The sequence below is a fragment of the Macaca thibetana genome, chromosome 4 (genome assembly GCF_024542745.1).
Source record: "Macaca thibetana thibetana isolate TM-01 chromosome 4, ASM2454274v1, whole genome shotgun sequence".
Classification (NCBI taxonomy): Eukaryota; Metazoa; Chordata; class Mammalia; order Primates; family Cercopithecidae; genus Macaca; species Macaca thibetana.
This window is the reverse complement of record NC_065581.1, coordinates 5,404,762-5,430,442: the sequence shown is the minus strand read 5'-3', so window position 1 is coordinate 5,430,442 and position 25,681 is coordinate 5,404,762. Positions and strand designations below refer to the sequence as shown.

The 25,681-nt window shown below is 41.0% G+C and overlaps 1 protein-coding gene and 1 long non-coding RNA gene across 6 annotated transcripts in view; both read right to left on the bottom strand.

Moving 5' to 3' along the window:
* FARS2 (phenylalanyl-tRNA synthetase 2, mitochondrial) overlaps positions 1 to 25,681 on the bottom strand; it is a 515,781-nt gene that overhangs the window by 281,449 nt on the left and 208,651 nt on the right. The window lies entirely within an intron of this gene.
* LOC126953929 (uncharacterized) overlaps positions 14,057 to 25,681 on the bottom strand; it is a 28,536-nt gene continuing 16,911 nt past the window's right edge. The window contains exon 2 of the long non-coding RNA XR_007725416.1: positions 14,057 to 25,577. This is a non-coding gene — a long non-coding RNA (uncharacterized LOC126953929). The remainder of the gene's footprint in view (positions 25,578 to 25,681) is intronic.

Below are 25,681 nucleotides of genomic sequence, written 5' to 3'. Positions count from 1 at the left end.
TATGACACTATAAATTCACCATGCAGTTAAACCTAGGGGGAAGGAGGAAGGATGAAAGATTGCAGGCAACTCAGTCAGAAAAGAAGCCACCTATTTGGTAGCTTTGCTTTAAATGGCAGTGGTAGCAGAAGTTTTTATTTGAGGGAAGGGGACAGAGTGGCAGAGAGGCAACAAGGAGATAGCAAAGGGCAGGGCTTACTCCAGATCTTTGACAATTTCCCAAAATGTGCTTGAAACCATCATTCTTACTTCAAAGAGTTTTTCCAAAAGTCACATGTCTCAACCTACCTCAACTTGCAGTTAGAATATTTGCCCTTTAGGAGATATACCTAATGTAAATGATGAGTTAATGGGTGCAGCACACCAACATGTATACATATGTAACAAACCTGCACATTGTGCACATGTACCCTGGAACATAAAGTATAATAATAATTAAAAAAGAATATTTGCACTCAACTTACTAAAACAGGTATGCCATTTGATAATCTCTGAATTTTAGTATATCTCAGGTCAGGAAGAGAAAAGAAACACCAAATACAATAAACCAGATGCATTCTGCTCCATGTTCTTGCTTTTCTTGAGCTGCCTATGTACTTCTACAACATTGCCTGCATTTTTCAACAGCCTTATTATAAGTTAACTCATATTGAATCTGTGACAAATTATATCCTCCACTTCTCTCCACTGTGGAGTTGTGCAATTAATTTTTTAAAACTAATTTGAAGGCTTTATATTTAACTTTACTATTTTTCACTTTGTTATTTCTGGCCCATCCTTTTAGAGGATCAAGATTTTCTTGACTCAAGATCAAGTTACTAATCACATTAGCTATCCTCCCAGCCTTGTGTCAACTGCCAGTTTGATAAACATGTCTTCATCAAAATCATTGATAAAAATCGGGAACCAGACAGTTCTGAGGACAGGGCTCTGCATCACTCCACTAGAAATATTCCTCCAGGTTAACATTAAGCCAATAATCTACACTTTGGAAAGATCTGTTCACATAAACACAAATATAACTAAATTCATTATTCCTCTACTCAGCCCACATCTTTCCAGTCACTCAGAAGGGCCTCTGAGGAGATTTCATCAGATGCCTTGTGGATATACAGATACGCAACATACTATGTGGTCTCGATCCATTGTTAGTTAGATCAATGAAGGTCCTGAGCTCAGTTGAATGGGACGGGAAGGAGAAGGGAGGCGGAGGGCAGGGAGGAGCTTTCAGTCACATCTTGGCAGCACAATGGCCATGATGACCAGTCACAGCTACCCTGGCATCCCCCAGTCCTAAGGATATTGTTCATAACCATCCCTCCTCCTTCTTACCCAGGACTTCAGCCACCTACATTGGCTTATATACTCCCTTTACCAGAGGTCTGCATATTGGTGGGCTAGAAACCCAAGTTATTTCATCTTCAGAGGCAAAGTAAATCAAATTCAAAATCTGAATATGACGTTTTAAAAACCGGCCTCAAGCAGTGAAAGCAGAAACTACAAGCCTCTGGGTAGTATCTCTTCCCCCGTATGCGTGTGCCCCTCTCCTGGAAGCAAGAGGCACTGAACAGCGGCTCAGGAGACCCGTGCCCCAGGGCTGCCAGGAAAAGCTCTGTGTCCTTGATCATGCCAGTTGTCTTCTAGGCACATTTCAATCATTTTATCTGTCAAAGGAGGGAGCTTCCTTGGGAGGGCCCAGCTATAGGCCCTCCTCAATTCTGCACAAATCATTGCTTGCCCTTATTCAGCCCAACCCCTTTTTTAGTTTGGGAGCTGAGGCTTATCATGCAAGGACAAGAAAACTCAAGAGAGAGATAGAGAGAGAGAGAGAGAGATAGGGAGAGACAGAGAGAGACAGAGAGAGACTCTGTGTGTGTGTGTGTGTGTGTGTGTGTGTGTGTGTGTCTGTCTTGTATCAGCATGTTTGCTTATTACCGTGGGTAAGTAGAGGACCTGCAGACACAGACATGATAGAAGGGAACTGTAGGTCCCTAACTCCTCCAATTGTCCTGCCCTTTTCCTTCTCCTGAGGAGCAGAGGCCTGTGCTAGAACAGGGTGCACCAATATAGCTAGCTGAGGTCTCCCTGAGACTGGCATATTCAGATGTGCCTGTGCAGGTTTTGGCTTAACTGCTTTAAAGTTGTTACCTAACCATACAATTAAGTTGTAATGTGGAGTTAATACAATAATTCAAACCAGAATGATTTTTTTAAATCACTGTGGAATTTTATATATAGGATACTGCCTGAACTGGGTCACTGCACAGGGCTTTAGCAATTGCTTTATTATGCAGAGATTTGAGCTGTAACAGTATTTGTTATAAGAAGTTATAACTTCTATGGATACATTATGTAAAAGTAGAAGTTATAGATCAGAAAGATGATAAAATTTAAAAGATAAACAACTATGTATTAGAAATGCTTTTATCCCGCTGGGAATTAAAACTAGATGACTATCTGGAAATTTTGCTGTCCTGGGTTTTCAAGAAAAGACTGTCCCCTGGTCAAACGCATGAACACTAAAGTAAAGTAGAACTCAATTCCTGCTTCAGACTCCTTAAATGCATTCCATGTCATTTTGCCTCTCCCATTGTGGTATGTCCTGGAATAGAATATAACATTTTGAATACAATGAGTAGAATCTAACAATGCCAACAAGAAAGAGTACACACACCCAACACATTTGTAGGCAACATGCTAAATGCTGTAACCCCAAGAAGGATTTCCCTAAGAAAGGGATTACAAGTGAAAAGACTGTATACAGAGAACCAACTGTGCTTGGATGACCAGACCCTTACCCCAAGCAAAAGTGACTACAGGCTGATATGCAATGCAAGTATATCCAGGATACAGATTCCGGGGTTCACCCCGATGGAATTCCCAAAAGCCATAATTTTACTACATAACAAATAAACTAATGGCTTTTATATGTTAAAATAAATGTGACTATATGATGGTGTCTATAATTTGTATATCTTATAGCCAAGAAAAGATAGGGAGCGTCTAAAAATATTGGCACTTTCAGCAAGTATTTGGGGCTCAGCCTCACTTCCCTGCGGGCCTAAGCACTCTCTCCTTGGCTCAGAGGGAGAATATGGGCAATCCTGGAAAGCCCTGCTTTGTGGCCACCATGAGGGAATGAACAAACCACAACCATGTGGCCACTTATGGCAGCTCAGACTAGGTATACAGCAGCCCAAAGAGCACCAATTTGGGGGCAAGCCAAGGAAGCACCCTGGATGAACCATTATTTTAATGGTGGTGTTGGTTGTTCTGCACTTGGAAGATGGGGGCACTGAGTCGATGTGAGAGAATCATGGCGGTTTGAACACTTACCTTGCCTGGGCCTCTGGACATTTATTCTATGTCCATTGGTAGCACAGATTGGGATGAACAGATGGGGAGCTCCAGCCAAGGTCTGGGAAACAGGAGGCTCATACTCTACTCATGCTTCTGCCATGAGTTATTAAGGACACTTAACCTCTCTGTGACTAAGCTTCCTGTTTCGTAAAACAGAAATGATATTCCTGTCTATTCCCAAGATTAGCTGTCAGGATGAGATCAGATAGTAAGAAAATAATCTGTAAAAGCATCATACGAGTGAAAGATATATTATCACCACCTATTTGTCTGTAACACACTGGAATTTTATCTAGAATTGGAAAAAGCTACCAATAGACAGCCAGGTTAAATAGTAACTGGTCACAGTTTAGGCTAATGAAATTATCTAGAGCCTCTGTTACAGCCACATCTATCTGTGCTCTTTCAGTTGGATTCCACACATATTGACTGAGTGTCTTCATGTGCCAGGTTAATACTGCATCACGTTTAATATGTGCCCCCACTACCTAAATGTTTGATTGTGTGTGTGTTGGCGGGGGCGGGTCATTGTTACTGGGTTTTTTTGTTTATTTGTTTGTTTGTTTGTTTTTTGAGACAAGGTCTCGCTCTGTCACCCAGGCTGGAGTTCAATGATGCGATCATGGCTCACTGTAGCCTTGACCGCCTGGGCTCAAGTGATCCTCCCACCTCAGCCTCTTAAGTAGCTGGGACTACAGGTACACACCACCCCACACCCAGCTCATTTTTTTATTTTTGTAGAGATGAGGTCTCACTATGTTGCCCAGGCTGGTCTTCACCTCCTGGTCTCAAGCCATCCTCCATCTTGGCCTCCCAAACTGCTGGGGTTACAGGCATGAGCCACTGCACTCAGCCTTACCTAAGTATTTTATATGGATTTATTTGCTTACTCCTCAAAAGATATCAGTTAGTTACGCACACAAAATTAATTTACAGTAATTTGTAAACTAAGGCTCAGAGACATTAAGTAATTTGCCCAAGGTCACCCAGCTAGTAAGACTGGATACAAACACAAGCAGTCTGACTTCAGAGCCAGTGTTCCTAATCACTATTTTGTATGTCCTGGAGATGCCGCAGTGAGACAAGATAAGTGAAAACATTGTAGTATTCTCTACCTCAAGTCAACTAGGCCTTATAATAGTCGCCATTGGCATTAATCAACCCTGTTCTCATGGGTCAAACAAATAAAAGTGGTATTTCAGGAAAGCAGGAAGTGTCAGCAGGAAGACAAGAAGCTAGGGTAATGAGAGAGGGAATACCTGAAGGAGGTCTGTTGTGAGCTGAGACACTGCTCAGAAACTAGTTCCTGGCTAGTCTCGGACCATCTGAATATTCTTAGAACTAGCTCTGTTTAGCCCTGTTAGACCCAAGGACAGTCAAGGTCTTTACTTGGTTTTGGTTTTGTTCTAATAAAGGAATTATACACAAATTATTATGATAAGCACATAAAACTGGGGCTCTGGCCACATAAATTGAATTGGACATCGAGTCTGCTTTTGAGCCATGCATAATAACTAGGAAAGAGAAGTACCAATTGCCAGGCCTGATTATCTTTAGAAAGAAAGAGAGGGATATTTTCTTCTGATTATAAAGGTAGTCTGTCTTCATTTCCACATTTTCAACTACCAGCTAGAGCTCCACACTGATGCCTAACTGGCACTTAATATTCTACACTTCCAAAACACACTTCCTTGTTTTCCAGTATTGCAATTGCTATTCCTCCTATATCCTGTTCCTCCCAATAACCCCCTGGTTCAGCCTCAGGAGTTAAGCCCACCTCTCCCCCTGTTTCCCCTCTGGCTGCAGTTCCAAGTCCTGTCAGGTTTGTCACATCCCTTTTGTCTGGCCCTTCCCCACTGCACTGCAACAACCAAGGGGCAGGCTCTCAATGCCTAGCTGTGAACTCCTCTGCACAGCCACAGCCTTCTATAAGCCCTCTCCAGCCCCTCCCCATAATATTTTATAAAATACACAAGGGCGACATTAATCTCCCTCCCTCACTTCATTCTTTCATTTGCTCATCGCTCCCTCACTTCATTCATTCATTCATTCATCCAATAAACATTTATTGGTCACCTACTGATACTCCTCACACTGTTCTAGGAGTTGTGAATTCAGCAGACAAGACAGATAAGTTTCTGTCCAAATGAAACTTAACTGATAGTAGGGAAGATAGGCAATAAACATGAGAATAAATAAACAGGATAATTCACCAACTGACAAATGCCATGAAGAAAATAAAGCAGAGTGATATAAAAGAAAACATCAATCAGTATGCTTCCCGTTCAGGTAATAGAAAACCCGACTCAAAGGGACTTGAGAAGGAGATAACATCTCACAAAGCAAGAAGTCTAGGTGTGGGAATGTTCCATCCAGACTCTGGCTCTCTGCCATTCGCCGCGGGCTGCCTTCCTCTGAGCGTCAACTGTCCTTACTCAGCAGACCCAGACCTCACCTCCTGATCTTCAACTTGGAGGGAAGGAAGAGGCAACATCTCTTTAGTGACATTTTCTCAGAAGGGAAGACACTTTTCCCCCATCATGTCTCATTGGCCCCTCACTGGGTCACATGCCATGAATGAACCAATCACTGATAATAAGAGAACTACTATGATCACACTAGCCCCTGGCCAATGCATAGGCACACCTCCCCTGAGTTACAGAATGGCTACTGGAGCCAAATCATGAGAGAAAACAACATCAGGGGAGCAATGACCAGCATCCATGACAGCAAGCCACTTGGGACTGGGGCACAGAGAGGAGAACTGGAGGCTGTGAGGCAAAGAGTGGAAGAAGGACTCTCTGAACTGCATCTGAGTAATGAGAAAGAGGTATCCATGCAAAGCCCTGGGGTAGGAGTATTTCAGCTACAGAGACCAGTAAGAGCAGAGACTCAGCTCAAAACAAGGTCAGCCTGTTCAGGAAACAGTAAACCAGTGTGACTACAGGAGTGAGGGAAGTAGAAGGTGGTCTATGATGTCCAAATAGGAGGCAGGTGCCCACGGTGCAGAGCCTTGAAGGCCATGAGCTAGAGCCGAGATTCTCGGCTCACTGCATGGGAAGTTTTTGGAGGACTGTGGTCAGGGAGAGTCCTAGTCTGAAACGCACATGCTTCGTGCAACGTCGTCTCATCTATCCTCTTTTATTATCCCTCAACTCACTGACTATAAAAGGAAGAGTCTAAACTCCTTGGCTGAGCATTTAAGGTCCTCGGTAATCTGGCTCCAAAAGGCTTTTTCTACATCATGCATTCAAATCAAGTTCTGTTTCTTTGTTATGTCCAAAGTCGTACTACGCCCACATTCTTTCACGTGCCTAAAATATACTTCTCTTCAAGCCTGCATATCCAACTCTTTTCGAGAACTGTCCAAGAAATCTAGTCTTTCCACCATTGGCTATGAGTGAATCGGGAACCTCTTCAAAGACTAAGTCAGATGCCACAAAACCTTCCCCAGTACCCATGGAGAAGTCATTTCTCCTACCTGCAAACAATCATATCCTTTCATTTAGTTTTCCTCTTGTGGTACTTGTCAATTTCCACTTTATATATGGTTCTTTCTGTATGCTGTAGTTCACCAAGTAATAATGTTTCGGTAAATGGCAGACTACTTATATATGACAGTGGTCCTTTAAGATGACAGAACCTGGCCCGGCACGGTGGCTCACGCCTGTAATCCCAGCACTTTGGGAGGCCAAGGCGGGTGGATCACGAGGTCAGGAGTTCAAGACCATCCTGGCCAGCATGGTGAAACCCTGTCTCTACTAAAAATACAAAAATTAGCTGGGTGCGGCAACAGGCACCTGTAATCCCAGCTACTCGGGAGGCTGAGGTAGAGAATTGCTTGAACCCAGGAGGCAGAGGTTGCAGTGAGCCGCAATCACACCACTGCACTCCAGCCTGGGTGACAGAGCAAGACTCCGTCTCAAAAAAAAAAAAAAAAAAAAAAAAAAAAAAAAAGACAGTACTGTATTTTTATTGTACCTTTTCTATGTTTAGATATGCCTCAGATATACAAAAATTTACTATTGCATTACAATTGCCTACAGTATTCAGTAAACTGCTGTACATGTTTGTAGCCTACAAACAATAGACTATACCATACAGCCTAGGAGTGTAGTAGGCTACACAATCTAGGTTTGTGTAAATACACTCTATGATGTTCACACAACGACAAAATTGCCTAACAACATGTTTCTCAGAATGCATCCCTGTTAAGTGACACATGACTGTATATCTTATCTCTACAACACATCTTCAGCATAAAATTTGTGACTGTGAGTCTCCCTATGTCCCACCTTCATCTCCCCTTCAAGTACCCAGTACACTGCCCAACATACGTCAATAATAAATAAATGAAATATTGCATTAATGAACAAACATATGTCTACAATAAATAAATGAAATAATGCATTAATGAACAAACAAATGAACACACCGTGCTGGCTGGCCCTGGTTACTGAAGCCCCAGCAGAAATTAATACATGTAGACAGTGGCATGTGCCATTAGAGAAAACAGAAATGTGATGATGGTTCGAGAAGTATGCAGTCCTTTAGTCTGATGGGTATGAAGGACATTCACAAACGATGTGTTTTCCTGCCTTCACAGAACTGAAGGGCTGGTTATTGGGAGGCTACATGGAGAGCACAAATTTGGTAACAGGAGGGATCCTGAGGTTCCTAAATCATTCATGGATAGGCTGGGTTTCTAGAGTGGTGTTCTAAAAACACAGTGATATCAGCAGTTAGGGGTGCAAGTTTCTAAAGGGATCTAATAGGATAGCATCCATTCTGTGTGGCCTGTGCAGTAAGATCTTTGCTTATGCTGATTATTTTCTTTTTCTACTAGATTGAAACACATCGCTGCCCACATCACAAACAAATCTAACCTTATATGCCTGGGTAGATCAGGCTAAAATGCAAGTAACAAAGATAATTCAATGTAGCCTGCAAATAAAAAACTGAGTCTTCTACCAAATTCACTCTAAACAAGAACAATGGAATAACTCTGAGGAGTGCTGTAAGAAGAAAAACAACATATGTATATATAATTCAATGTTTTCTAAAGCTTTAGATGCCTCTCCTGAATCAGGAGCAGGGCATTCTTTTTTTTCGAGATGGCGTCTCGCTCTGTCGCCCAGGCTGGAGTGCAGTGGCGCACTGCAGATCTTGGCACACTGCAAGCTCTGCCTCCCGGGTTGACGCTATTCTCCTGCCTCAGCCTCCCAAGTAGCTAGGACTACAGGTGCCCACCACCATGCCCAGCTAAGTTTTTATATTTTTAGTAGAGACAGGGATTCATCGTGTTTTAGCCAGGATGGTCCCGATCTCCTGACCTTGTGATCCGCCCACTTCGGCCTCCCAAAGTGCTGGGATTACAGGCGTGAGCCACCACACCTGGCCAGGAGCAGGGTACTCTTAATGCACACAGTGTATCCAACATGTGTGAGTTACAAAGCATGAGCCTTTGCTTGCGCTGATTCGTGTCACAACCTCCCTGGCATTATTCAAATGTAGTGTTTTGTATACAAAATATAGGTAACACCAAAAGTAACATCTAAATGAGAACAAAATAAGAACAATACATACTGGTTAAAAATAATTTCATGTATGAATATATCTATGTACGGCAAACGTTACCCTTTTGGGCCATGAACATATATTTGCAGATACTTCATCCAAATGTTAACACACTTTTTCCTTATGCACAAAATTTTGTGTGCGACATATACTGAATGTGTGCTCTCTGTATTTAACAAAGTTGCGGGTGTGTGTATTCTTATTTCTTCCACCCAAATAAACAAGCAGATTGACATCACAAGGCTTCCTTTTGCTTAGCAGAATATTGAGCAAACAAATATTTATTCTGGGTTACTCAGCTGTGATACATGAGGGGATTCATGACATGCTATGTCTGGTGCCTGCTAAGCTTTTACGAGATAATTGCACCTTGGACCACCTAGGACATCACATTAAATGGAGAGACCTGATTTTAAAATTTAAAAAACACGGAATGGGCAGAATTTAATCAGTCATGCCTCTGTAAAATTAAGGAAGATATAAATAAATGGGCAACAGAAAGGTGCAATAAAACCAGGATTAATCAAACCGTGATTAATTCAGGATCAGATTAAAACCAATAGTGCCAGCTGTATCCGATCCATTCTGCAGCATTATTCTCTCCTGCTCCTTTTTGTTTTCCCATTTTTCCTCCTTCTCATTCCCCTTTGCTCTCACCCCTAGGGCACCCTCCTTGGTGGATAAACCTGCAGGAGAGTTAATTGTCACATACATGGATTTAATCACATTGTCCATCACATTTGGGGGCCCTGCCTTCAGCGATCCATGACTAATTGTTGTGGTAATTTTTCAATCATTAACAGCAGCGCATATGCTGCAGACAAATCCCAGTGTGCCTGCTAAACCCCAGTGACATGCGGCCCACGGGCTCCAGAAGCGCCACTACACCAGCCCCCAGCCCCAATCCTATTAGTCATGCGTGGTCATTAATACATATCTATTCCAGGGATATGTCAGGCCGCGATGAGGTCGGAGGGGGCTGAGCATGCTTTACAACACAGCCTTGTTTTCAATCTATTCTTTGAAAAAGGAAGAGGAAGAGGAGGAAAAAAGGAAATTAAAACTCCATGTGGGATAAGGAGCTGGGGGACTATTCTGAATTCCACTTGTTTCTCATTCATTTTCAGGCAGGCTCCTGAGCTGTGGCAAATGCCCTTTCTTTGGGTTTCAGCAGTATTAGCGATCTCCATGGCAACCACCAGTACGCATCTGCTGCACCACACTGCAGCTTCCCTGGGCTCAATTCTCAAGTTGCCCTGGTGTCAGACAGGGCGCACCATGTGCACTGGTGGGACGAGACCCTGCCTTGGGGAATCATCCAGCTGACTGAAGCCCTGCTCTAATCACCACATAATATGAGCCAACAAGATCACACAGAATATGATCTGCCTGCACTAGGCAATAGGATTCCAGGACTGCTATTTATTTTTCATTTTCCTCTCCTTAAGGGCCTTTGTTGGTTAAAAGCAAAGAGCCACTAGAATAGCTATCTAACAAAAGGGATTAATTTTAAAATAGGTGGTACAGTGTTGTGGGTAACATTTATTTAAAGCAAAAATCTCATATGTCCTTCATTAAAGGAATTATTCAAGAGGAAATTAAAACTCCTGGAGTTTCCCTTTGGTTCTTCCTAAATGAAGGGCTATTTGGGATATTAGCCAGAGCAAGAGAAGGTAAGAGAAGGATTCCTGGGTTTTTGCTGAAATTCTGACTCTTGCTATGGAGTCTCAGGAAATTCCCTCTTATACCCAGTTTCCCCAAGATTAAAATAAGATCTACTTATTTTAGGCACTTAGCACTGGATCACTGAACAAGGCCTCGGCAAGACTTAATTAATACGTGCAATTCATTTTTAGCTCCTCAGATGAAAGATGTTTGGTGCAGGCTCCATTATTATGAAATGAGGGGCCGAGCGCCCTCTACTGCTGCTTCTGGGTCAGTCTCTCTCAGTGGCTGAAAGCCCTCAACGGGCTTCACTTATTGTTAACATGTAACTCTCACTCTAGTTTAGAAAGCCTTTTCTGATCAGTAAGAGCAGGAAGAAAGGAACGCAGTAAGAGGAAGAGAGCCAGATAATAGACTGGTTGTTATAAATAAAATATACCTGTACCAAGACTAGTCAAAGGTACTTGAAGTTAATACAGCGAAGGGAGAAAGATCTGGGAAAATTCAGAGTGCTCAATTTTGCATCATGCACACATTAACTCAGATAAAAAAACTGAGTCTCTTACTTTCCACTCACCTTCTTCCAGGACAATGATACTTACAGGATCTCATTGATTTGTCTGTTTTCTAGAAAAGTTAGATGAAAAAGAAAGTCTTGTGTTTTTTTTGAATTTTTAATAAACACAGGACTTAGTTTCCAACTTTGTTTTTGAGTTTAGTTGCAACAAACCCAGTCCTATGTGCTATACAGAACTACACAAACGATACAGAACAAATCCACTTTTGAGCCTTATATGTAGTTACTAGTTATTCTAATAAAAAATTACAGAGGAGAAAATAAAGCGATTCCATTATGTAATGATGATACTTAACATTTATACATCTGTAAATACGAGTTCGGCATAGAGCTGAAATTGGGCAGTGTACAGTCATCCCTCAATATCTTCAGGGGACTCTTCCAGGACACCCTGCAAATACCAAAACCTGAAGATGCTCAAGTCCCTGATATAAAATGGCATAGTATTTGCATATAATCTATGCACATTCTCTTGTACACTTTAAATCATCTCTAGGCCTACTTATAAAACATAATACCATGTAAATACTATGTAAATCGTTGCTACACTGTATTGTTTTTTACTTGCATTTTTTTTCTGAATATTTTTGATTCACAGTTGGCTGAGTCTGTGGATGTAGAACCTGCAGGTAGGGAGGGCCAACTGTATCAAAGAAATTCTGCTTCTTTATCAAAAATTAATTCCTTTTGGAATGGTGTTGTGAACAAAAATAGTAACAATAAAAGAGATAATAATGAAGTCTACTACTCATTGAAGTTTTATTGTGTCAGAAACTTTTCTAATGCTCTACATCCATCACTTTTTAATTTTTACAACTCTTCAAAGTCAGCACCAGTATTATTCCTAATTTTGAGATGAGAAGAATGAGACTCGGAGAGGTAAGTATCTCATGTAAGGGCACATGAATGACAAATAACGAAACTAGAATTCAGATGCATGACCCTGAAATCCTAAATCCACAAAGTTAGCCATTAAGTTATATTGAAAAACAGTGACTGGAAATCTAGTTCCCTTAAAAGAAAAATTGTAAAAGTTCTGTTCATCTTACGTATTTCCTACTCCAAATCCAAACCTTATCCTTTTAGAAGCAATGACCACATATTTTTCCATCACCTTTAATTTTTTCATGAGACATTATCAATTGACACTTGAACTGAGTCATCCTCACTCACAGAAACCCAGTTCCTTTAAGAGATGCCGAGGCCAGTGTACAGAACATTCTACATGATTCAATTCCAGAGCCTGGCAGAGGGTCTGAGACTTGCTGGAGTGGCAACTAGCAGCTAGGCACTGTATTCTGACATGCTGGAGTGGAAGAAGCGGTTTCCTCAGCTCTCTGCAGTTGTTTAGAGAGAAAATCAAGAAGGTATCCAGCGGAGGGATTAGCTACTGACACCCCCTGAGGGACACACGGCAAGGATATGAAGTGTGGGGCGGGGCTCCGCACAATGGGAGACAGGCTGGTTCTGCTGTAAGGCAGTGACAATGGAGTGGGATCGGGGGTGCAGCAATGCACAGGAGAGGAACCTCGGTGGACCAAGCCAAGTGGTGATAGCTGCATGCGGGAAAAAAACGGAAAGTACGAGCTGGGCAGCTGACTGCGGGCCTGCCACCAAGTGGTCCCAAGAAACAGTCACTGGAAGTGGCAATGGCTAAACACTGGTTTCTGTGAAGACATCTGTGTAAGGGATTTATGTGAGACTCGAGTCCTTTTCAAGAGCCCAATCTCATCAGGCTTGAGATGACCAGAATCCAGTAAACTGAGATTGGCAGGAAGATACATTTTCAAAATTTACCTGCCACATAACAGCTGGAAAAGGGAGTTATGGTATGCCAAGTCATATACACATCTGTGTTACATGCATACAAATTCCAGATACGGAAACCCTTAAATTTCATCATTCCAAAAGGATATGACTATACAGGAACATCTCCCATACATTACCAGTGAAATCATCTTTACATCATTACAGATGAAATCATCTTTTTACTCTTATCTCACTGTCATTTTCCGTGTAAGATCTGAAACGGACTACTGCATGCTAGGCATTGCATTCTTGTGAAAGTATGAATAACTGGCTAATTGTTAGAAAACAAAACGGATTGCTGATTATGCAAGGAACCTGTAATCCATTCTGCAGACACAGGAAAAAAAAAGGAACAATCAAACACTGGTATTAGAATAGTGTCATTACCTTTTATGAATGAAATGGTCCTCTTTGAAACAGATTTCTGGTCGAATTATATTTTAAATTTATATTCTTTCTATAATATTATGGATTATCCTTAAATAATTCTCTCCCTAAATATGAAGCACTTGATGAAAATATTAAAGGGAATTCAATTATTTTAGTAAGATACAACATTACCATCACACAAATTCTCCTTTTCTTTCATTATATGGCTTTTTTAAATTTTTTTTTTACTTTCACCAGCCAAGGAAAAAAATATCTAATTGGCATGCTCTGAAATCTTGAGCTAACCCTGGTACTACAGATGTGTAGTCTTTCATGGTTTGGGAATATTATTTTGCAGTGCATCGTAGAATGAGAAATGCCACTGAGAAAATCATGGGCTTTGATGTTGCTGACACAAAGGGTTTCCATGACATGAAGCTATTAAAAGAGTTTATCTTGATGTATATAACATGTCACCATAACTTTTGGGTTGAGAATATCACCACTTTCTGAAAGCAGGGACAGACAAGATGCTCTCTCAGGTCCCTTCCAACTCTGGTATTTGGTGGCTATAAGTTTTTACTACTGGCCTCAGTCTCTCAGTCAGGAAAATGGATAATAAACATTGCACCAATATATATTCTATTTAATGACATTCTGAAGTTAGACATATTAAGAAATAAATGTTTAGAAACATAGTTCATCATTCCCTTCTGATAACTTTCTTAAGGTAATGAGCATCTAGAATCATCAAAGTCTGTATCTAGAATCATAGAACCATAAAATGGTAAGGCATAAGTCATCTTAGAAATCATCTTTTGGTCTGACCACATTTATTTTACTGATAGGAAATATAGAGGTCCAGAGAAGAATAATAGGAACAGTAATAATGATAATAAAACTTATGACTATTATTATCATCATCAAACTAACATTTATCCATAGAAAAGAGTGGAAGCTACTGGAAAAAATTAGATTGTTCACCTATAACATTTAGCATGGTGGGGGTACTGTCAGTATGGAAAGCCCACATTTTGAGGAGCTGAGACAGGAAGAGGATATAGCAAAGTTGACTAAGAAAGGAGATCACTGAAGAATATTTTATTAACATTTCAGACTTATGGCATCTTATTTCAGCATCTAAAACTTCATGGGCAAATGTTGTTAGCTCATAAGCTTGTAGGACTCTAGATATTACAATGAGAAATTACTAGGGCAATGATCATGAACCTTCTCAGAAATGAAATGGCCCCGAGATTAGGGCTTCTGAAGCTTTGAAAGTCATTCTCCAACTGCAGTAAAATGTTGTTACTTAAACCTTAAAATGCCCATTTAAGGATTGGTTAAGAATGGGTGATCACCTGTGGCAAAAAATAAATAAGTAAATAAATAAAAATAAAAAATAAATTATTAAATTCATACAGTCAAAAAACGTGAACCACAGATAGAAACATTTAGTTTAATTTAAACAAACTAATTCTTTAAAATGGAGGGTTTAACAAGCAATAAATCAGGGAGTGAGTATTCAACTTACAAAATAACTCACTGCCGGCATCCCGTGGTCCATTCATAAAACTTTAATTTGTATTCAACGTCTCAGGAGCACATCCTGTTGCATGAACTGAAGAATATGTGCCTCTTATCATTCCTGCACAGGCTGTGCTAGTAAAGAGAGAAACCACTGCAGCATAAGGCCGAGGTGCCCATGTGCTCATGGGTTCAAGGAATCCATAGAAGAGTCAGCATGGCCTGCTCACTCCAAATGGGCTCCATTCCCAACTCAGTGCTTCTCAGAGGTGGGTAACAACTTCCTGCACCAGAATCACCAGGGGTGCTGCTTCAGTCTACAGATCCCAGGCACCACACACAGCCTTGCATTCGACTCTCTGGAAGGAAATAGGCATTTTTATCAAGCTCCCCAGGTTTGAAAATCACTGAGTCACTTTGCCAGCATGCCTGAGAATGAGCTCTCAGTTGATGGGTGAGTGCCATCAGGACCAATATTAAGTCTCACAACCTCTGGGTTGATGCGAAACTGAAACAAGTCTAGTGAATAACAAACAAACAAAACCTCCAATGAGGTATAGAATGTATTTCCTTATCTTCTTCCACTAAACATTTATTAACTATGTTTCCAGAGCTAAGCCTGGGAATATAGTTGACTAAGACATGGCTCTTGCCTTTAAGGAGCTCAACATCTAGTGGGGGAAACAGGAAGGAGACTCAGAAATCACACAGGCATGACAGTGGCACTGGAGACAGGCACACAGAGCATTTCAGAAATACAACATGTTTCATGTTGGTCTGGAGTGGGGATGGGAATGTAAAAGGAGGGGCAGAGGCAGGATCTGTGAAGACTCTGCAGATGAGAAACAAATTAAATCTTCAAGGATGAGTAGAAATTAAGGGAATGGGGAAGGGACTACAGCCAGGAGTGGCATGTGTAAAGTTACCAAGGCAAAGAGAGAAGGAGCATTCGGAGAGCTACGCATTACCCATCGCTGTTGAAAAGAAAGAACTACACAGGTGTTGTGTGTGAGAAATGAGCTTCAGAAGTCTGCAAGGATCAGAAAAAAGAGGCAGGTCCGTCCTGCTAAGGGCCACTCACCACAGAGTTATTGAGGTATGTTAAAAATAAGGATAAAATTGATTCTCCTACAGTGGAAGAATCCAGACAGAGGTTGATAAAAAATTTTTGAAAAAAATTCTTTTTTTCAAAAAAGGTATGGCTTTTAAGAGGTCTTTATATTATATAAGTTAAAAGTGAACAAATAAAAAAGCTAATGATGCTTACTTTTTTAAAAAAAACTTCCAATGAATGGACTTTCAATGCCTCCATTTATTAGAAGAAAAAAGATATCTCCTAGTGCTTATCAAATAATTTCTGACAAATACCAAAGGCTACAGGACTGGTTTTCACAAGAGTACTTAGAGTGATATGGCTATAGAAGGTAACACTGGGTTAAGAATTAGAGGTGTGTCCATCAGAGTTAGTGTGGATGAAACAGATAAATGGGAAGACCAGGGGGTCTTTTAAAGTCAAAACAGAAAATCGATTAGAGATGTAGTCTGAAGCGAGGCGCTGAGCTGGTCTAGTTTTAGTTAGAAGCCAATGAGCAAAATAGCAAATAACCTATAATATGCAGATAAGACTAGGAGAGTGCCCAGATTAAGTTAACTTTAAACAAGTATTAACATAAAATGAAGAAACAAAAAGTATAAACATCACCAACCAACCATCTTGCTAACTATGCTATTAGAATTCTCGTTGTTTTTACTTTTTCAAAGGATGTAGGCTTAACAGACAGTTGTTAAAGATGAAGATCACAAGCTCAGTTTGCATCCTAATACAACTACACAAAAATTAACTATTAAAAGCAGATTTTTTTCTCCTTTTTTGCTTTTAAGTAGATTTGACTAGTACTTGCGATTAAAATGGACATTTCCAAGGATGTTCCACATATCTATTCCTTTCAAGAGGACTGTATTTAAAATGCCTCCAAGAAATGAAAATCTACTCAGTAAACTTCAAAAGTCTAACATACTCTTCATAATTCAGTTCAAGCTTCTGCACTCTCCACCAGCTAGAGGGTCTTCCTTATATCTTATCTAAAGCACCTATGCGGCAGCCTGCGTGACTCCTCTAGTTGTTCTCATCAAGGACACCTGAAAAGATAATTCATCCTCTTTGTGAAAACATGTTCATTTTGTTATTTTCACGTTAAGATGTGATTTCATGATTAAGTTGTTGACCTTTCCAAGGAGGCCGATGTTTTTCCCTTTCTTTTCCTTCTTTCTTTCTTTCTTTTTCTTTCTTTCTTTCTTTTCTTTCTTTTTCTTTCTTTCTTGCTTTTCTTTCTTTTTCTTTCTCTCTCTCTCTCTCTCTCTCTCTTTCTTAACTCTATAAGAGATACTTTTCTCTGGTTTGTGGTTTGAAAATTTTCATGTATTATAAAAAGGTAAGGAATGCTGGCCTGCTACTGATTTCACAGTTATAGGAAAATACCATATGTGGTCCCAGTACTAGAAGAGCTTATAAATGAAAGAGGAAAATAGGTATCGAAGAGGCTGAGGAAAAACCTAAACACTACTAAGGAATGTTCTCATCCCCGGCAATTGAGTAAAGGTAAGGAGAGTTTTCAAAACAGAGAAGGGAAAAAGTGACAAAGCAATCTTGTAGGATCAGCAAGGCCTGACTCGGGCAGCAGTTCTTTCTCCCCCAACATATCCCCAATAATAAGGAAGACCTGCAATAAGCTAGAAGACAGCCCAAGATTCCCAATGACTCTACCCAGACTGCTCTGATGGACTTGGAGGACACCGGCCTGAGGGCCAGTCAAGGTCAGGACTGTCCGTTGTGGGAGGAAGCCTGCACATATGGTGGAACCAGCTGCTGACCAAGCCAGTTGCTCTGCTGAGTCACAGCCTGTTCCTCAAGCTCAGCTGGGTAGCAACATAAGAAACTATTTCTGTCTATCCAAAATGTAATGCTGGCCCCTTAATAGGGGCTAACCTTCCTTTGCATTTCTAGGAAAGAGCACACAGCAGGTGTTCAATAAATGCTGCTTAGAAAGGAAAAAACTGGTTAATAAAAAAGTAAGATGGAGAAGTGCAACCAAATGTACATAATTAAGGCCAGAGGTTGAATCGTGGTCCACTCCACAGCACCTGCCATGAATCCCGACACTAGAACAACCCCTTATGAAATCTTCATAAAAACTTATGAAGTTATTAGCATGACTACATTACCTTAGTAAAGACTCTTCCATTCCTTCATTTTAACAAGGCCTTTCCCAACTGGCTATTACTGGGGGAAGGGGAGAGAGGAAATCAGTAATGTAAACCAAAAGGAAAATGAAAGAAATGCAGGGTTGAAACATGCTGTTAAGGGACTCACTATGCAGAATCCACAAAGCAGTTTTCATGCACAGGGCAACAGAAAAATGGCATGTGCTGTGGGCTTTAATCCCTTTTTTTTTTTTTAAGAAACCAAATCTGCTCATAATGCTGTTGATATATTGATGCCACAGGCATAAGAAATGAAATCTACAGATAATTTGTATTATTAAAGTTTTAACACACCTATTATTGTTGAAAATTTTCCTATGATAGTTTCAGTACAGGCATAATAACAACCATGCTCTTTCTCTTTCCTTACAAAGACGAGGCCACAAAACAAATGCCCTAAGCTCAAGAAAGGAATTTCGCTGTTAGTTTTTTTACAGATGACAAGAAAGTCAGCCCATGCAATGGATGAAAGTAGATCCACACCAAGACACACAATGTGAGCTTTCAGAACCCACAAGGACAAACAAAAGGTTCCTGAAAAGTCCTGAGAATCCACAAAACCTCCTAGAACTAATAAACAATTTTAGCAAGGTCACAGGATACAAGATCATCATATGAAAATCAATCATATTTGTATGTACTAGGAATAAACAGTCTGAAAATGAAATTTAAAAAGCAATCCCATTCACAATACTGTTAAGAAGAATAAAATACTTAGAAATAAATTTCATTAAATAAGTGCAAGATTTGTACTCTAAATAAAACACTGCTGAAAGGAACTAAAGATGATCAAGTCAGAGGCCCAGGGTCCGGCCTCCACCTTTCGTAAATAGTCACTGGAACACAGCTCATTGTCCACACTACTTTTTCACCACAATAGCGGAGTTGAGTAGCTGTGGCAGAGACTGCAGGGCTTATGAAAACAATTCTTTACTACCTAGCCCTTTCAGGAAAAAAGTTTGCCAAGTTCTGATATAAATATAAATTCCATCCTTACTCAATACTATTGAGATGGCAATTTTCTCTAAATGATCTACAGATTCAATGAAATTCCTATTAAAATTCCAACAGACTTTTTTTGTGAGGCTGACAAAACTGCTATTCTAATACAAAGGCAGTAGAATAGCCAAAATAATTTTGAAAAAAGAACAGTCTGAGAACTTAACACTAACCGATTTTAAATAGATTCTAAAGCTTCAATAGTCAAGACTGCATGGTATTATATACAGATTTTCAACCAAGATACCAAGGCAATTCAATGGGGAAGGACTAGTTTTCTCAACAAATGGTTCTAAACAAATGGATATACACATTCAAAAAGATGAATTTTAGAACCTTTCCTTATGTCACACACAAAACTTAAATCAAAATGGAAAATATACCACAATGCAGAAGATAAAATAATAAACTTCTAGAAGAAAATACATGGGAGAACCTATGTGACTTGGGTTAGTCAAATATTTCTTAGGTACAACACGAAAATCATAATCCATAAAAAAATAGATGAATTAGATTTCATTAAAATTTAAAATTTCAAAAGATACCATTAAGAAAATAAAAAGACAAACCACAGACTACAAGATAATACAAGCAATCATACATATAATAAAGATCTTATATCTAGAATATATAAAGAACTCTTACAACTGAATAATGAGACAAATAATCCAATTAAAACTGGGCACAATATTTGAATAGGCATTTCATTAGAAAATATACACAAATGGCTACTAAGCATATGAAAAGATGCTTAACATGATTATTCAAGAGGAAAATGTAAAGTAAAACTAATGAGATACATACTCGCTGGGACACCTATTTTCAAGAAGTCAGATAATACAAAGTGTTGGTGAAGATGTAGAGAAACTAGAACCCTCATATATTGCTCATGTACAGACACTTTAGAAAAAGTTCAGCAGTTTCTTTAAAAGTCAATCATAAGCTTACTATACAATCCAGCAATTCTACTCTTGGGTGCCTACCCCAAAGAAATGAAATCATATGGCCACATAAAGACCTGTATGTAACTGTTTATAGCATCTTTATTCATTACAGACAAAAACTGTAAAGGATCCAAATGCCCACTGACTGGGTAAATGGATAAATAAAATGTGTACAATACTATTCAACGATACTAAAGAACAAACTGCTGAGACATGCTAATAGGATGAACCATCAAACACTGTGCTAAGTGAAAAACTCCACATGCCAAAGACTACATATTGCACGTAAATGATTTAGGCAAGTGATTCCATTTACCTAAAATGTCAAGAAAAGACAAATCTATAGAGACAGAAAGTAGGACAGTGGATCACGCCACTGCACTCCTGTCTGGGCAACAGCAGTGAGACCCTCTCTCAAAAAAAGGCAGTAGAACAGGTGGCTGCCTGGGGCTGGGAGAGAGTAATGACTGGCTGCACATGGGCATGAGGAAACTTTTTGGGGTTGATTGTGATGGTGGCTGGAAAACTCTATAAATTTACTAAATAATCCTTGAACAATTACCTACATTTTTCCTCAATAAGCTATTCAAAAAATTTTAAGTCCCAGGGAGAAAAACTGGCTAAAAATAAATGATCAGAAATTAAAATGTCTGGGCCGGGCATGGTGGCTCATGCCTGTAATCTCTGCACTTCGGGAGGCCAAGGTAGGTGGATCACCTGAGCTCAGGTGTTCAAGACCAGCCTGGGCAATGTAGTGAGACTCCATCTCTACTAAAAATACAAAAAAAGTAGCCAGGCCGGGTGGTGCTTGCTGGTAGTCCCAGCTACTCGGGAGGCTGAGATGGGAGGACCGATTGAGCCTGAGAAGCAAAGGTTCCAGCGAGCTGAGATCGTGCCACTGCATTCCAACTTAAGTGACAGAGTGAGACCGTGACTCAAAAAAAAAAAAAAAAAAAAAAAAGATATTAAAATGTCTGCAGTCCATCAAAACAAGCCCATAATCTCACACACACACACATAGAGTGCCCTGGTGTGGTGTGCACGGTGGAACGGCACTCAGCATTCACTTCCACTCCCATCTGCCTTTCTGTACTACAGAACCCAGAAAGCTAAACACCACATTTTCTGGCCTTTCTGACAACTGAGTTCCTTGAGTAAATTAGGTTTTTTCCAATTAGATATACTCAAGTAAGACTCGAGAAGTGAAGGTGGAGGCCATCGTTCTGAAGCTTGGCTCTTCCTCCTGATCAGCATGTAGAGGGCTACTGGATTGTTCTGTAAGTACTCCAGCAGTCAGTCACCAGCTTCATGGGTATCAAGAGGCAGTAGCTGCAATGTAAGGTTCTGATCCTTGGACTGCAGCTACAGCAGAATGTTCTTGAAGTGAATAGTCACAGAGGCGGCCTCCTGACTCCCTCCCATCCTAATGCGGTAGATAAAGCAACACCCCTGGCAGGCCAGGGCAACTGTGTGGTTTTGGGGCATTGCTGGAAACCTAGTCTCAAGCCCACTCCTCCAGCCCTTCCAATAATTTAGAAAGCACCTAATCTCTGTTTTAAGTCTCTTTCTGTTTAAAATAGCTCGTGTGGTTTCTGGCCCTCCAACTGAACCCCTGAAAAACATAATACACAGGAAGACACAGGAAGCAGTACACCTATGTGATAAAAGAACAGCCTGCCTAGGTAGGGGCAGGTCAGAGGCTCTGGGACAGACATCTCCAAAAGATCAAACCAAAAGAGTGATGTATGTGAATGTATTGAGAGTCAGTTCAGGCCATTTGCAGACAGTGTGCGTTTGCATTACTGAAAAGCATACAGAAAACTAAGCAGACAAAAAAAAAAAAAAAGACTGAAGAAAAAGTTATGTGAAAGAGAAAAGGTAATTACAGTTTACTAAATATTTCACCAGTGGATAGCATCAGTCAACATAACCTAATGCAGAGCACCGATCTATCCCAAAATATGCTCTAACTGCAGAGAAGTTAGAATGAAAAGGCTGTCTTTTGGTTGGTTTGGTGTTAGGGTAGGGGAGACATGGCTAAGTCCTCACATTTCACATTGCATGGTCAAAGGAGAATATTTAAAACGTAAAGAAATCAAGAAGCAGCAATATGAACATGTTACTTAGAGATACAGAGAATGATTCCAAAGACTCAGATGTCAAAGAGTTGAAACTGGCAGCCTCTAGGGAGGAAGAAATAGGAAGGTGGAGAGAGTCGGGGAAGAGGCAAACGCGTACAAGAGACTGCTGGGGCTTGGTACTAAACCTTGCAGAACGATTTGACTCCTTAAGCCAGAAAGTGAGTAAACTTTAATAGAAGGAATAGAAGTATTTTTTTAAAAGAGTAAAGAAAGAAGAACAGGCAGTGACATGGATTCTCTGCATCATTCTAAGGCCAAGGTGCTGTGGTCAAAACAATGTCCCTCCCGCTCTGGGCACACCAACATGGGCAGCTGGCAACCAGAGCACATTCCACCACCGTGCACAAAGGTGGCTGGGTCACTGTGAGCCAAGAGCACAAAAGAGAAAAGGAAAGAAGTTCCCATAAAAGTGGAGCCAGAGCAATACAAGAAAATCATGTCAAAAAGACATCCCAGTATACTAGGGTCAAAATAAAATCATAAACTGCTTTTTAGAGATCAAAGATCTGAAGAAAAAAAGTTTGAAGCAACCACTAACAATGATCGCTGTCTAAAAGAGTTGTGAAAATACCGACGTTTTGAGCTAAAGGTTAATTAGATTGCCTAAATTCAAATTTGTTTCTGATGTATCCAAGAGTTTCCATTTCTAGAAATATATTAATTTGTTTTTCTTGGAATTAAGCAGGTCCAAGAAATGGATTATTAGACTGCTCTCAGAGGAATCACGGTTCCCTCCATGCCGGCCACGTGGACCAGTGTCAGCAGTTCTGTTGAACATTGTGGGTGATGAGACAATGCTAAAGTTTCACAAAGCAACACATCAAGTAGAAACAAATCCATTTCATCAAGTTAATATATTTCAGGCTTTAATTTTAATGGAATGCATCTGAGAGAACAAAAGAATAAAAACTATTACCACCATCCTTGTTAAAATGTATCTTCAGGGTAGAATAGCACCATTTATACAGGCATGGATGGCCATTCTCACCACAACAGACAAATTTGCACTTGCCTGAGCAAAATTTCATTCTTCCTGCAATCAAATTGCTACCAGCATGTTTGTGAACACTGTAAATCTGCCCATGTTGATTCTTGAAATGAAAAATATCAAGGGAAATAAATAATCCTTTACTCCCTGCCATTCTTAGGAATAAGAAACAGACATTTTGATGAGGTAGAAGAAACAATAAACATGTCCTTATTTAGCAGGCTTCTGCTTGGAAGTGCCAGTCTCAATATTATCCACGTGTGCGAGGTGGATTATATAACCACTCAGGGCTGATGGGCCTGATCTCTATGTGGGAAACAAGATCCTGATTTTATGTTCTTAATAATTCACTATTATTAGCAGTTATGGGGAAGGTGTATCTGAGTCACCTCCTGCTCTTCCCATTTGTGAATTCATGTCTGACTACAGAGGCCCTTGCTCTGGCTGGCCAAGGGGCTGGACAGCAGCCTCCTTCTAGGGCTCCAGTGCTCCTCAGCCCTGGCAGGAAGGCCAGCTTTGCCAACCCAGGCTTCTTGCATCCCTAGGCCTGGGAGGGCCTCAGGTGTTTCAGACACAGGTACAGCCAGCTCTTGCACAAACCCCTTTCCTGCCAAGCCAGGATTGCATTTCCAGTCATGGGCAGGCTTTGCTGCAAATGATTACATAGGACTAAACCTAGACAGACCTGAGGAGCAGAAGGCAGAGTCAGGCCAAACCAGAGCCAAGGGGAAGGGAGCCAAGGGGACTTGGCCATGGGCGCAGACGCACAAGCTGCGCCCTGGAGCTGATCAAGTCCCTCGCAGGAGAGGGCTGGGCAGAGGAACCACGACGGCCATGCGGAAGCCACACAAGAGAGATCCAATGTCTCATCTCCGCCCTCAATCATGGCCTCCGCTGATGCCAAAGTAAACCCATTCAGCTTCAGGAGGCTTTCCAGCAAACAAAGCATAATTTGTATGACAGATCTTTGTGTGACAGGTAGGAAACACTCCTGAAGGGAGAGATCTGGAAGCTTTCTAATATTACAATGCTCTTTTATTGCTGATTTTCTCTCTGGATTTTTAGTCTTGGTTGACACATCAGCTTGTGAGTTATTTATTTTTCTTTGACTCAGTTTCCCCTGAGAGAAACAGAAATAAAAACCATATGATCATTTCCACCTCTCAAATTCAACTATCCAGGAATTAAATTCTGTTTATTTCAGGCTATTAAATATTCATGGAGTCCAAGAACCAGGTACTTCAGGAGATTAAAAAATAAATAAAACACAGGCCCTGCTATCAAAGAGCTCAGACCTAGAAAGTTTAAAAAATTCTCAAATAACCATGCCAAAAGGTAAAATGTAGTAAATATCACAGGAGATTATGATAACAGTCTGCTCAACAAACAATTTCAGGGGATCTGGTATGTGCCAGGTATTGTGATAGGCACGGAAAGAAAGTTTAAGAAGTCTGTCGGCCCTTCCCCCACAGTTGTGGATGGTGCAGCAGGGACTGAGAGACTCAGGGAGGAAGAAATAATCTCTGATCCTAGGCCAAGAATTGGGTGAGAAGGCGCCGTTCAGCTCTGATGGCACTGCCATTCAATACCTATGCCCCCTGACCAGAGGGGTGGGAGTGGGGGTGGTGGAGGATGTTGGCAGGCAGAGATAGTGAGTCAGCTTCTGAACTGTGAACACACACAATGGCCTGCAGATGAGACAGGGGGCACCCCATGTGCTGCAGACACCGGGCTGCCAGCTCGCCCACTGACTTGGACATGTGTAAGGGAAAGGGAGGAGGGTGGCTCGGGGCCTCGCTGGAAAAGCAAGTGTTCATGCTCTGCTCTTGCACACGGTAGAGGATCACGGGCATTTGAAATGACACAACTGGAAGCTAAATCCAACAGCAGGGAGACCCTTACCAAGGCAAGGTAAGTGGGCTACCCTCGGCCTCCCCTTCCCTGCTATTGTTTTGGTAGCTGGACAGGAGTATGCTTTCCTCCTGTGGACCGTTCGGGGGGCCATGCCCTGGGGGAGCCATTTTCACCAGCCAAGGCAAGATGGAGCCTCACTTTTCAATCCTGTCTGCTAATGATCCTGCCCATCTCTTTTATTTATTTATTTATTTGTTTGTTTGTTTTTGTTTGTTTGTTTTGAGACAGAGGTCTCACTCTGTCGCCCAGGCTGGAGTACAGTAATGCTTTCTCGGCTCACTGCAACCTCTGCCTCCCAGGTTCAAGCAATTCTCCTGCCTCAGCCTCCTGAGGCTGGGCTTACAGGCGTGCACCACCATGCCTGGTTAATTTTTTGTGTTTTTAGTAGAGATGGGGTTTCACCATGTTGGCCAGGCTGGTCTCGAACTCCTGAACTCATGATCCACCTGCCTTGGCCTCCCAAAGTGTTGGCTTACAGGCGTGCACCACCATGCCTGGTTAATTTTTTGTGTTTTTAGTAGAGATGGGGTTTTACCATGTTGGCCAGGCT